Source organism: Mytilus galloprovincialis, chromosome 2 (genome assembly GCF_965363235.1).
Source record: "Mytilus galloprovincialis chromosome 2, xbMytGall1.hap1.1, whole genome shotgun sequence".
Classification (NCBI taxonomy): Eukaryota; Metazoa; Mollusca; class Bivalvia; order Mytilida; family Mytilidae; genus Mytilus; species Mytilus galloprovincialis.
Window position 1 is genome coordinate 44,185,909 of NC_134839.1, and position 15,059 is coordinate 44,200,967.

General features: G+C 33.6%; 1 protein-coding gene across 1 annotated transcript in view; it reads left to right on the top strand.

The window, feature by feature from the left end:
* Positions 1-485: 485 nt before the first annotated feature.
* The window catches only part of LOC143063649 (angiotensin-converting enzyme-like), a 183,554-nt gene continuing 168,980 nt past the window's right edge, over positions 486-15,059 (top strand). The window contains exon 1 of the mRNA XM_076235901.1: positions 486-596. The gene's annotated coding sequence lies outside the window, so the exon portion shown is untranslated. The remainder of the gene's footprint in view (positions 597-15,059) is intronic.

Sequence of the window (15,059 nt, forward strand, 5' to 3'; positions counted from 1 at the left end):
GAAATGCATGGCATATACAGTGAAAATGGTATTTTAGGATCCGCACTTTACATACACTGGTTGGTATAATTTGGAGAACGTATGTCTCATCATAATTGTTAGTTTTGTATAACCTTTTCATTCGAAGTTTGTTCCCATTTTGATGTCCACGATCATTAAATAGTTCACTTTGCCATTCGGTATTATCTAGCACCTTTATTTTGTCTGTCACAAACTTCATATAAGTGTTTTTGTAGATAATAATAGATCCTGTACAGTGTTTATACATCAAGTGGCTGCTTGGCCTTTAAACTATTAAAAAAAAAACTCGTGTTTGTCTGAACACTCTTAGTGATTTTTGAGGTGCAAAAACAGCCATTTTCGTCTATGTATTACAGTTTGTTTAAATTCGAAACTGTTATGTTAAAAAATGCAAAACATTTCGCAATATCAGGAAATACCTGTTTGTACCCCTTTTCCATGCACATCTCATGTATTACTAAACAACAATGTAGCTACAAGAAACAAATATCTTTACCTGTAAAAGTAGGAATATTACTTTTTAAACATATCATCATATGAGTACACAACTATGTACATTTAATTCACAACATAAGGTAAGAAAAGTATTTTGTTAAATGATAAAATAACTATAATTTCAAGATAAGACTTTTCATTATATCTTACTTTGCCATCCACAATACCAAATAAGTTGAACCTTCAATTACATTTTCAAAAACATATGATTATTTTGCAATAATTATGTCAGTAAGTTCTCGTTTGTTAAAAAAAATAGTCGTTCCGCAAAGAGTAGGTCAACCGTAACGAAATTTGTATGTCATTATAACAATTCGGAGTTACAATGACTATGCTTATCGTTCAATGTCAACAGACATCAAACCAAAACTAGAATATATGTGTAAAGTATGTTAGAAAAAAATCCGTTTGTAGCATATAAACGTACATCGGTTTTATCCTGTAGACGACCTTTCTACTATAAAAATACAGGTATTCCGACAAATCGAAGCGATAAACATAAATAATATCTTAATCGTCTCATGGTATCCTGCTTGTGTTCACTTTCTTGTGTTACGAGCGCATGCAGTTGTTATGTTGTATTTACAGATTACATCGCAGCTCAATATAGTGTCCTTAATGCGGTCCGCAAAAAAAAATGATGTCGATTTTTTTCAAAACAAATTCAACGGTTGGGATGTAGCATTTTTATTTGCTAGCTGTCATAAACATTCATAATACTCAATAGAATTAGAATGTTTTGCAAAATAAGTTCTGATAATTGAATAAAGTTCCAACAATTTTTAATGGAAAATTTTTACATGAACCCATAAATTTTTACGCATATACTTTTTGTTGTATATTGGTAACTCGAATAATTCAAGCCCTTTCCGTGTCCGATTTTCTCCCACACGATGTAGCCTTCGTAGATCAGCGGAATATAACGACTGAATTATTCGGGTAAGTATATTGGTTGAAGTTGTAATCTTTCGAAATACCGGAAGTCTTTATTGTCTTTTCGGAATACATCTGTTCGTTTCTACGACCAACTGCGTAATGATAGGTAATTAATAGATCTGACGAATATTCATCAGCGTTTTGCAGTTACTTTTCAGAGAAGTTTTTATCGAGATTGATTGTCATGATACACGCTTATTGGTAAAAATAATCTTGAATTCACGGTGTTTTTTTGCCGATTTGTGCAAGATGTTATGTCCCCTTGATTAGGATTAGAGATAAACAATTGAAAGACAACAAAATTGTTTAAATTAAGAAATATCACATAGAAACATAGCTGGACTAGCTCTGGCTGATGAAATTTAAATTACTTTGTAATTTTTTAAGTGGGATATCACGGCCGACACTCGACTAACCGAGAGATTGGTCGGTTAATCTATATTGAGTATGCGGCTATATCGGCGGTTGGTCTGTTAATCGGGTTGGCTAAAGTCTGTTAATCAGGTGTTATCGAGAAAATCATTGAAAGTTCAGCATGTTTCATTGTATAACTTTCTAAATATATTTTCATCATAAAAAGTATTCATGTCTAACAAAACAATTCAATGTACTAAGTTCAGTGGTGTAATTATTATTTTTCTAGCTTCGATGTAAGATCTATAAAATGAAAAGGTTTACTCATCAATAAATTTATACACATTTTACACACATAACATGTACACAAAATGACACATTGGTTAAATTTACTTGCATTCAATATTTTGAACATCGAAAAAAGAAAGGCATTATGTTTGTTAATCATATTGAAATCATTGTGTGAAAAATCTACACGAACATTTGTATTTTGGTGACATAAATCAATCTTTATTTAAAACCTGGTCTGTTTATGGGTCGGATGTATAAAACCCGGTCTGTTAATTGGTCTGTTAAGAGTTATGAATGGCAATAAAATTATAATTTTATTTGGCAATGTTATATGGGGTGTTATCGGATCAAATGAGTAGGCTCAAGACGAGCGGCTAAAATATACGAAAAGAACACATGAGCAATGAAACATAACATATACGGAAACAACACATGAAATTGAAAATTGATAAAAATGGTTTCAAAAAGTGTAATATTAAAGTAATATTAATTTCATCCAAGAATGATCGCATAAATCATGTTGATTCTGTTTAATTGCCATGAATGACACACATTTGTCATCTATACATTGGTAACCAGAATATAAATCAGAGATGTAACTAAACATCAGTAGGTAAAATATATTGGGATGACAAAATATGAAAAATAAAGAAAGAATAACGAGTGAGATAAATAAAATGTAGAAAAAAATGACAACAATTTAAAGAATACAGAAATAAACAATACCCCCGATCCGGACCCTCATGGTATACACGAGAATCTGGAATAATATATAAGAACAGTAGAGACTGATACATTGCTAAAAGCGAGAGAAAAATAATACTCGTTTAAGAATACACACATGAAACACCGATGGCTGTTGAAACAGTAACGGATTGCGATGTACTTATATTGGTGACAAATTCTAGAAGTTTACATGCGGACAACTATGGTGGCAGGTTAATGCCATTTTGCGTTTTAGCGCTTCAGCGTTTTCACCTTACATATTCTATATGGCGAAAACGCGAAATTGCGAAGTCGAAAACGCGAAACCGATTTCTTGTTTTCGACTTCGCATTTTCACATGTTAGACTTCGCGATTTCCCTTTTCGCGATTTTGTGTTTTCGCCCTATAGAATATGAAAGGCGAAATCGCGAAAACGCGAAATGAACTTCACCGGCCACCATAGACAACTGTAGTTCTCCTCTGCACTTATGTAGAAAGGAACTAAACGGAATAAAATTAATTGAAACTTAAAATAACCAAATATAGCTGCATTCGCTTCTTTCCGTTTACTTCTTTAGAGTGATTTGTAAACAACATATGATTAAGTAATAGAAGAAAAGAACCAATTGGATGATGCTGACGAATTAGGGTTTAACGTCCAGTGACAAATATCATGTTCATATGTGAACAAGAAAACGTTATATGTACCCTGTGTTGTATTAGAAAGACATTTTCAGTCGGAATTGAGAACGTGTTACTTCGAACAGACACAAAAATTAAGTCTGATTGAAAACGTCAATAAAAAATTCATGCATATTCCACTGAGAGGCCAATCCATATCACGCTATATTGAAGTGACACACCCTTCAATAAAATGCAAAGAAAGTCAAAATAAAATGCTCCTTCTAGGATACTGTGGCACCGTATTGTCATTTTTGTTTATCTCATTCTTAAATTTTTCAAGGGGAAAATATAAAGGTAGCAAAATTATTGTCGTGGCTAAATAACTCTTAACTGACACAATTTCAATTGTCCAACCCATTAACAGACTTTATTCCCATAATTTTCACTAAAACGTGGTATTATTCACGTTATTTTACAATTATGAAATATTTACTAATGTCAATTTATTTTATAGAACCACAGTACTATTTTTTGTCCTTTAAATGATATCTAAATTTGTTTGTTTCGCCTTTCATTAAAAAATTTACTATGCGTATAAGCATAATTATCATATACTCAGACTAAATAACATATTAATTTTACCGTATGATAATAGCATTAAATTGACGTAAATTCCATATTTTTCGAATTGTCGGCCGTGGATATGGGATCACTCCTAGTATTTTTTTTCTGTATGTTACAATGTTAAATGCAATTAAACATACTTGATACAATTTAAATTATCTTTATGGAAAAATAATAAATAATACTGATCATTTATATTTTATACTTTAAAAAGAGAGACCAAAAGTCACAATAGTTTCTCCAAAGTAAAATGCCCTTTAACCCAATCATATGTTTCTTAGTGGAACAGTGACAGTACTGCCTAAAAAATATCATTCAGAAAAAGGATATAAGAATACAAAAGATATTGACAGAAATTGATTCTGTAAAAAAATAATACTTAAAACTATAACACGGCCGACACTCGGCTTACCGAGAGATTGGTCGGTTAATCTATATTGAGTATGCGGCTATATCGGCGGTTGGTCTGTTAATCGTGTTGGCTAAAGTCTGTTAATCCAGGGGCCGTATGCATAAAACATCTTAACTTAAGTATTCCTTAAACTTAGATTTCACTAAGAATTTCCTTAGTTAAGTCAAATTCTTAAATGGTATGCATAAACTTACTTAAGTCTTCACTTAACTAAGGAATACTTAAATCGGAACCTTTCTCTAGTTACCGTATGATAAATATTATAGCCCATCACATGTACTCATCCGTGTAAAAGTTTGTTATGATTATTTAAATTTATTGACCAATGCATGCTTTTATTTTAAAGAGCTGGGGTCGTATGCATAAAACATCTCAACTTAAGTATTCCTTAAACTTAGATTTCACTAAGAATTTCCTTAGTTAAGTAAAATTCTTAAGCGGTATGCATAAACTTACTTAAGTCTTCACTTAACTAAGGAATACTTAAATCGGAACCTTTCTCTAATTACCGTATGATATTAGCTCATCACATGTACTCATCCGTGTAAAAGTTTGTTATGATTATTTAAATTTATTGATCAATGTATGCTTTTATTTTAAAGAGCTGGGGTTAAATTGATATTGGTATGTAAAACAATTCAAAAGAACGTATAAACATAGTATGAATGATGAACAATAGGCGCATATAAGACAACGCTTTTCAAGGTTGATGTTTTTACGGATGAGCATTGGAAGAAAAATATTTCAGTAACCCAAATGAATAATCTTTAATCATCTTTTAATAGGTGTAATATTTTTTGGATACAACAATATGTTTTAAACTCTAACAAAACATGATCAAGGTTTCAGTGGCGTAGCACAAGACTTAAGGGTAAATAAAGGCAACATTAGTATACCGCTGTTCAAACTCATAAATCCATGGACAAAAAACAAAATCGGGGTAACAAACTAAAACTGAGGGAAACGCATAAATATAAGAGGAGAACAACGACACAACACTACAATGTAACTAACACACACAGAAACGGACCAAGCATCAGACAAAATCCCACGAGAATAACAAATATAACATTGTAAGCAAATCATTTTACAAAACATTTTTTTCAATAAAATGTTCACTAATTATAGTTCAGCTTATTATGCGCTGACATCTCCCTTTCCAGACCCCTTGTTTACATTTGTTTATGGTTTGAAAAAAATCTATTTTGATGTGAAATTCACATTTTTATCACTTCCCTTTTACATCAAAAAAAAGGGGGGAGGGTAGAAATTTTTTTCCAGGAATCCATATACAAACAAGGACATTTTTCAAAAGTCCAATCTTTACTGACACAAATTATGACAGTAAGTATATTTTCAACATCTTAATGCACTTAGCAATATTTTCGAAACCGCAATATATCTCATTGAATATATAATGAAATATAAAAAAAAATTTGATACGAGTAAGGTATCATAAATATCTTATATGATCTTATATAAACTTCGAATTCCATGAGGTGTAGCAGTTTGGGACTTTTGACTTGTGTAACAGTGATTCCATAAATAATTAGCTTATTGTTTCAACAAAATGGAGGTCCATGTCCACCTCTCCCCTTTGTATGAAAGAAATCCACCTCTTGGTAGGTATTAAAACTTTTCGATTTTGTTCCTGTAAGTAAAATTTTTTTAGGGTATGCCCTACATCTTTAAAATAAAACTAAATTGAAAATTCAAATGACCCCCCCCCCCCCCCCAAAAAAAAAAAAAAAAACCCAAAAAAATATAAAAAATGTTTTTTTTGCGTGCCCTCTCTTCATTCCTTAATTCTGTTTGAACTTACAGTTACAAATGATACACGCGCGGTGTATTTTTAAAATCTAAAAAACGTGCACGTACAGAGTAAACAAAAGAAAAATAGAACCATGAATAACATGAGTATAAAAACTGAGTACTTTTCGGTATACACACGAGATATGGGAAATAGTATATAACTACCCACTGTTATCTCTTGATTTGTTGATTATACGTGATTTGAAGAAAATTACGATCATCGTTAATATTTAGCAATAAATAAACGAATAATTAGTATTTTATTACTGATATAGTTATTAATCAATTTAACTGTAGGTAACCTATAAATGTTCTGCAAAAAACGCATACTTTCGATTGATTTTAAACTATGTTTGAAAATTTAAGGAAGCTCTATAGGTACCTTAGACTTAAGTGTATTCTTAGGCGTTTCCTAAGTATAAGGAGTTTTATGCATACCACTTAAGTTTTGTGGGCGTGACTTAAAACAACTAAGATTTTACTTAGGAAATACTTAGTTTAATATTTTTCATGCATACCACTTAGATAAAAAGGGCGGAGTTTCCTTAACTTAAGTGTTTACTAAGGAAAATCTTAACTTAAGTAGCTTTATGCATACGGGCCCTGGGGTTAAATTGATATAGGTATGTAAAACAATTCAACAGAACGTAACATAGTTTAATGATGAACAATTGGCGCATGCAAGACAACGTTTTTTATGGTTGATGTTTTGACGGATGAGCATTGGAAGAAAAATATTTCGGTAATCCAAAACTTTCCATGCTTCTTAATCTTTAATTATCTTTTATGGGTGTAATATTTTCTGGAGACAACAATATGTCTTAAAATCTAACAAAACATGATCAAGGTTAAATCAATGGCGTAGTACAAGACTGAGAACAGCATTGTAAGCATGCATGTGCTAACAAATAATTTTACAAAACACTTTTTTTCAATAAAATGTTTACTAATCGTTTAGCTTATTATGCGCTGATATCTCCCTTTCCAGACACCTTGCTTACATTTGCTTATTTGCTTATGGTTTAAAAAAATCTATTTTGATGTGAAATTAACATTTTTATCACTTCCCTTTTACAACAAAAAAAGGGGGAGGGTAGATTTTTTTCAAGAAATCCATATACAAACTAGCGTATTTTTCCAAAGTCCTACAATCTTTACTAAAACAAATTATTACAGTAAGTATATTCTCCACATCTTAACGTACTTAGCAATATGTTCGAAACCGCAATATATATCACTGAATATATAAGGTAATATGAAACAAATAATTTAATACGAGTAAGGTATCATAAATACCTTATATATCCGACGAATTCCATGGGGACTCCTGACTGCCGTAACAGTGAAACAAAATGGAGGTCCATGCTTCCCCCTTATGAAAGAAATCCAGCTCTGGGTAGGTCTAAAAACTTTTCGATTTTTCCCTGTAAGCAATTTTTTTAGGGTATGTCCTACATCTTAGAAATAAAACTGAATTGAAGATTCAAATGACGCAACGCCCCCCCCCCCCAACCCACACCAAAAAGACACCCCCCCCCCCCACACACACATATATAAAATGTGGTTTTGCATGTTTTCTTCATTCCTTGATTCGGTTTTAACTAACGGTTACAATTGATACCGCGCGGTGTACTTTAACAATTTAAAAAAAAACGTGTTCTTACAGAGTAAACAAAAGAAATAGTACCATGAATTACATCTATAATGAGGGGGAGGACAGGGGGGTACCCTTCTCCCTTCTCCCATCCCTCTTCTCCTTTCTCCTACCCCCGTTCTCCTTTCTCCCATTAGAATAAAACATCTCCTTTTGAGATATTTTTTCTTGAAATATTAGAAAAAATTTCAAAAGGAGAGATATTCAATTTTTTCTCCTTTCTCCAACTTTTTCTCCTTTCTCCCAGCCTTCTTCTCCTTTCTCCTACCCCCTTTCTCCCTGTCTCCCTTACCCCTGTCCTCCCCTCTATAATACTAAAATTACGAGGTCCAATTTGTCAGCCGTCATCACGTAAAAACGATGAATCAAAGAATTCAACTTTATATATAACTAATATAGTACAATGGTGTTGATTAAAAATTACACCACTCTAGGCCCATTTGTTTTCCTCGTAATTAATATTGCCAATAATTAAGAAGTTCCGGATCGAGTCCGACACTGATACCAATAGTATATTCACCTGTTACATATTACCTTATCTGTACGTTACGCATCTGACAGGCGCACCTCTAAACAGTGTATTTAGAATTTTGCTGTATACTGTTGAGTAAAAATTCTCCATTCCAGGCCCCTTTGTTTTCCAAATTATTAATATTACCAATAATTGATAGGTTCCAGGTCGACGGGTTCAAACAGACCGACACTGATACCAATAGTATATTCACCTGTTACATATTACCTTATCTGTACGTTCCGCATCTGACAGGCGCACCTCCAAACAGTGTATTTAGAATTTTGCTGTATACTGTTGAGTAAAAATTCTCCATTCCAGGCCCTTTTGTTTTCCAAATTATTAATATTACCAATAATTGATAGGTTCCAGGTCGACGGGTTCAAACAGAAAGATTTTGAAAGCAGAGAAAACTGTGCACCTTATACATGTTATAATCGGCATGACTTTATCAGATGACAATACCAATACTAAAATAAGACATACGCAAAGTTATATATCAGTCATGAACCCGCGATATCACGGGTATGTTCTAGTGTGTGTAAAAACTGAGTACTTCTCGGTAAACATAACAACGAGATTAAGACATAGTATATAATTACCCACTGTTATCTCTTGATTTGTTGATTATAAGTGATTTGAAGAGAATAACGATGATCTTTAATATTTACTTGTTATTTAGCAATAAATAAACGAATAATTAGTACTTTATTACTGATATCTTCTATACTATTAAACGAGAAGACCTCATTTTGTGTGTCGCTTCTCTTCCTTCCTCAACAAATCAATCATCATGCCTCTGTGTCCTATAGGTAACATGCATAGTCGCATTTGTCATCTATTCTTATCATTATTCAGATTGAGTTATTTTGGGAGAAAAACGACAAAAAAGATGTCCGGATATGATTCCGTCATCAGACTGACTTTTAGTCATAGATAAGACTTCCGGTTTAAAACATGCACAAATACAACCAATCGTATGATAGATAACAAAAATAGATAAGCCAATCAGAGCGTTCTCCATATCATGGTGTTTAGATCGCAAGAACCACAACTATTAACCTCCTTAGAGAGGACAATTATTTTTCGCGTTTATTTACATGTAAACTACGATTATACTACTATAATATATACACTCTCTGTATTCTGTCTACGGGTTTGTTTTTTTTTTTTAATGTTTAGTATTTAAGGAGTCATACCAGTTGCATATATATTAAAATAAGTAAAACATGTGACACAAGTACAACCAATCGTAGAGTGTTCTCCATATCATGGTGTTTAGATCGCAAGAATCACAACTAATATACCTTCTTAGGAGAGAGGACAAATATTTTTCGCGTTTATCTACATGTAAACTACGATTATACTACTTTAAAATATAGAGACTCTCTGTATTCTGTCAGGGAATTTTCTATGTTAGTATAGAAAGTCCCTGATTCTGTTTACTGTTTTTTTAAAATGTTTACTATTTAAGGGGTCATACCACTTGCATATATATTAAAATAATACTTTTACAAAAACTTTTACCCGAAGTGGGACAGACGGACGAGACGGACGGACGGACGACCGAACAAACGAACGCACGGATGCACAGACTAGAAAACATAATGCCCATAATTGGGGCATAAACATTTATTGTTAAAAGGGAAAATAGTGATTTGGCAAAAATGAAAGTAAGGCAGAGATTAGAGGGAGGCAGGACCTTTTTCGGGGCGTCGGGATCGGGTGTTTTTAAGCTCGGGGTTTGGGGATTGATCCTTACGGGATCCGGGAATATATTTTTTCGATTTCGGGATATGAATTTCTTCATCTCGGGATTTCATGGTTTTAAGCCCGGGATTTCGGAATCAGGACCCCTCCGACAACCCCTCAAATTAGCGTTAGTCGGTATTAGTCATTTATACATGATTCAAATCCTACAATTGGCATGTTAATAAGGCTATCAAAAGAAAAAAGCGCTGATGGATTGTCATAGAAGCATATTTTTTAGACTAATAATGGTCTACAGCAGTTACATTTATTTCATGTTTGAAACGGTGCAAATTTTTAATTTGATTTGACTTTTACCAAAAGAAGCATTGTAGCAAAGGAGAAGAATAATTGTGGTCGTAGGCCAGAAACACGAATATAATTGAATTTAACAGAAAGGAAACAAATATCGGACTTTGAAAAAGGGAGAGGGCTTTTGATACCTTTTATGTAATTCTCCATACATAATATCTTTTACAAAAAATCATCCTACAACAGTTCACAAGCTGTATATGCCCGCGATTTCGCGGGTGTGTTCTAGTATATATAAGTCAATCAAATTGTAGGTAACATATTAATGTTCTACCAAAAACGCAAACTTTCGACTAATTTTTAACTATTTTTGAAAATTTAAGGTAGCTTTATAGGTACCTTAGACTTAAGTGTTATCTTAGGCGTTTCCTTAGTATAAGGAGTTTTATGCATACCACTTAAGTTGTGTGGGCGTATCTTAAAACAACTAAGATTTTACTGAGGAAATACTTAGTTTAAGATTTTTTATGCATACCACTTAGATAAAAAGGGCGGAGTTTCCTTAACTTTAGTGTTTACTAATGCCCGCGTCACACTGTCCCGATTTTTATATACGATGGACAACCGAATGCGAAAATTGTAAGTTCGTACGAAGTTGGTCCCGATCTCGTTAAAATACCAAAAAGTGACCGAAGCAAGTACGAAGAATAACGAAGTTTATACGATGGTGCCGAAATTATATACGATAGCAAAAGATGGACATACGAAGGTTAACCAAAGACGGGTATTTAAGCTTCATATCGCAGCCGAAGCCTACACGATAGATCACGAAGGCTACACGATGGATTACGAAGGCTACACGATGGATAACGATGATGGCGCGATGGCCATACGATGTCTAAAAGATGTCGTGTACAGCTTTTAAGCGCTATTGACTTTAAAGTTCAAAGGTCAAGGTCACAGTGGCAGCTGTAATACAAGGCAATATCACCCTTGTGGACACACTAAAACCAATATTCTTCAAAAGATTTTAACCACATTTGGTATATTGTTCCTCCTTGTAATGATCTGACATTTTTTATGTTCAAGGCCAAAGGTCAAGGTCATGCAGATGGACTCGTTTTTTTCTCCTTGAAATAGCATAATACCCAGGAAATTGGTTGCTCATTTTTTTACCTGCTGGTTCTAAAGACAATATTAAAGGTATTTCCAGTTACTGAATGTTTTTGTTGATTTCTAAAAAAATAGTTTATGTATCAAATATGCATATTCAATTTACTATTTTCTGCATGTGTCATATACAAATATTATTAGTTACATAGTGTGCTAGTGACCTAATACGGTATATATGGGGTCAGTAAATTTCATATGGGGTGAGAGCGAAGCTCGAATCCCCATATGAAATTTACTGACCCCATATATACCGTATTAGGTCACTAGCATACTATGTAACGAATTTATCTTACCGACTATCTTAACGTGTGAAATTTAGACCTATCAAAATGAGCAAGTCCTCAATACTGTTAGTATTAAGAAACTACTTCCATTGATCCTACAAAAACAGATACCAACAATAAAAACTTGTGAGGGTTAAATGTGTTAGATGAATTTATTTCAATCTTAATCATCAATTTATTCGTTTGTCGAAACCTTTACGATTTTTTTCTCAGTACCGTTTTGTTTTTATAAAGGGACGTAACACCACTACTAACTGGTTATGAAATAAGCCCCGCCTCCCTACTACCTTATATGGAATATAAAGGGACGTAACTCCACTACTAACCGTGTATGAGATAAGCCCCGCCTCCCTACTAACCTAATATCAAATATACACGGTCTCCACGAGGGCGCTTTTAACCAATCACATTCCTAGAAATGTATAGGAGGTAAGATAAAGTGTCCATATTTGTCCCCAATATGTTACATACGAGGGGATGCCACGCTCGGCATTGCCTTGTTTGAACTGTTATATGTGTGCACTAGTCTGAATAATCACCCATAATTATGCCCATGTTTACTGATCTATCTTAAAGGTAAGGTAATGGGTGCATTGATCCCTTTTATTCAAAAAGAGCTCTTTCCAGGAGAATATCATAATAATATAGACAAAAGGAAGGATGTGGGGAAAGCAACAAATGCGGCAAAAATATGACATATAGAAAACAAAATGGTTATGGAGTAAACATTCGTGTGACAACAACTCAGACGATACATAAAAAATCAGAATAATGAAGAAAAAGTTGATTTCCCTATATACTGTGTACCTGCAGTGTTGGTGTACGAGGCGCGTTTATGATTTTCATTATGTTACTTGATATGAAAAATTGACAAAAAATAATATTCTACTTGTTAAAGTAAATCCTGAGCCTGTAATAGCTGCTCTTCTTGTTCCATTTGAATTAATAGAAACAACGCTATCGCCTTTCTTGTTCTCATCAAATCATATGATATGGGCTCCATGCTTTGTGAGCGTCTTTCTTAACTGTCGTATTAGACTGACCAGTGCATATCGCGCATGGCACTTTAAATGTATTTTAGCGCGAAAATTAACTTACATTTAGCTGGATTTATTGCCGTCGTAGTTCCATCTTGTCGCCTTCGTACTTTTATTCAATGACAACACGACGGGATTACGAGGTCTTCACGAAGTCGTGTTGTCTTCGTAAGACCTCCGGGTAGCTTCGTGATTCATTCGTGTAGACATCGTAATGTCAAAACTGCCCAATGGAAACGATGGAAACACGAATGCAATACGATGTTCAAAGATGCATTCCCAGTGACATTACGATGTTGAGGATGGTGATACGAACTCAATACGAACCCTCAACATCGGACGCACCTTCGGGGATTTTTTAACATGTTAAAAAATTTAGAACCCTTCCCGAAGTTGTCCCCGAAGGCTAGAAAAAGTGGCCGATGGTTCTACGATGGTTAAAGATGGCACTACGAATAGCCCGATCTGGATACGATTAGTCCCGATTTTGAAAATTTCCATAATCGTGTTGCCATCGGCGTAAAAATCGGGACAGTGTGACGCGGGCATAACGAAAATCTTAACTTAAGTAGCTTTATGCATACGGGCCCAGGTGTTATCGAGAAAATCATTGAAAGTTCAGCATGTTTCATTGTATAACTTTTTAAATATATTGTTGTCATAAGAATTATTCATGTCTAACAAAACAATTCAATGTACTGAATGCAGTGGTGTAATTATTATTTTTCTAGCTTCAATGTACGATCTATTAAATGAAAAGGCGGGTTACTCATCAATAAATTTATACACATTTTACACACACATAAAGTACACAAAATGACACTTTGGTTGAATTTACTTGCATGCAATTATTTGAACATCGAAAAAAGACAGGCATTATGTTTTTTTTAACCATATTGATATCATTGTGTGAAAAATCTACACGAAAATCTGTGTTTTCGTAACATAAATCAATCTTTATTTAAAACCTGGTCTGTTAATGGGTCGGATGTATAAAACTCGGTCTGTTAATTGGTCTGTTAAGAGTAATGAATGGCAGTAAAGTATAATTTTATTGCTTTATTGGGTGTGATCGAATCCAATGGGTAGGCTCAAGACGAGCGGCTAAAATAAACGGAAACATCACATGGGCAGTGAAACATAAAATATACGGAACAACGCATGAACAATGAACAATTTAGACAATGGAAAATGAAAATTGATAAAAATGGTTTCAAAAAGTGTAATATTGTAGTAATATTAATTTCATCTAAGAATGTCGCATATATCATGTGGATTCTGTTTAATTGTCATGAATGCCACCAATTTGCCATCTACATTGGTAACCAGTATATAAATCAGAGATAAACGTCGTAATGAAACTCAACATCAGTAAGTAAAATATATTGGGATGCTAAGATATAAAGAATAGAGAAAGAATAATGAGTAAGATAAATAACATTGAAAAAGTGACATAACAATTTTAATAGCACAGAAATAAACAACACCCCGATCCGGACCCTCGTTGTATACACGAGAATCTGGATGGAGACGCAGAATATAGAATAATAGATAAGAACAGGAGAGACTGATGCATTGCTAAAAATAGAGAGAACAAATAATATGTTTTTAAGAATACAGACATGAAACCCCTGAGTGTTGAAACAGTAACGGATTGCGATGTACTCATATTGGTGACAAATACTAGAAGTTTACATGTGTAGTTCTCCTCTGCACTTATGTAGAAAGGAATTAGACCGTTGGTTTTCCCGTTTGAATGGTTTTACACTAGTAATGGTGGGGCCCTTTATAGCGTGTTGTTCGGTGTGAGCCAAGCCTCCGTGTTGAAGGCCGTACATTGACCTATAATGATTTGTTTTTTTTTTAAATTTTTTGGATGGAGAGTTGTCTCATTGGCACTCACACCACATCTTCCTATAGCTAGAAATGGAATGAAATGAGTTAAAACTTAAGATAATCTTATGTTGCTGCATTCGCTTCTTTCCACTTACTTCTTTAGAATGATTTATTAACAACATATGATTAACATGATTAAGTAAAAGAAGAAAAGAATCAATTGGATGATTCTGACGAATTAGGATTCACGTCCAGTGACAAAAATTAGGTGCATATGAGAACGACAAC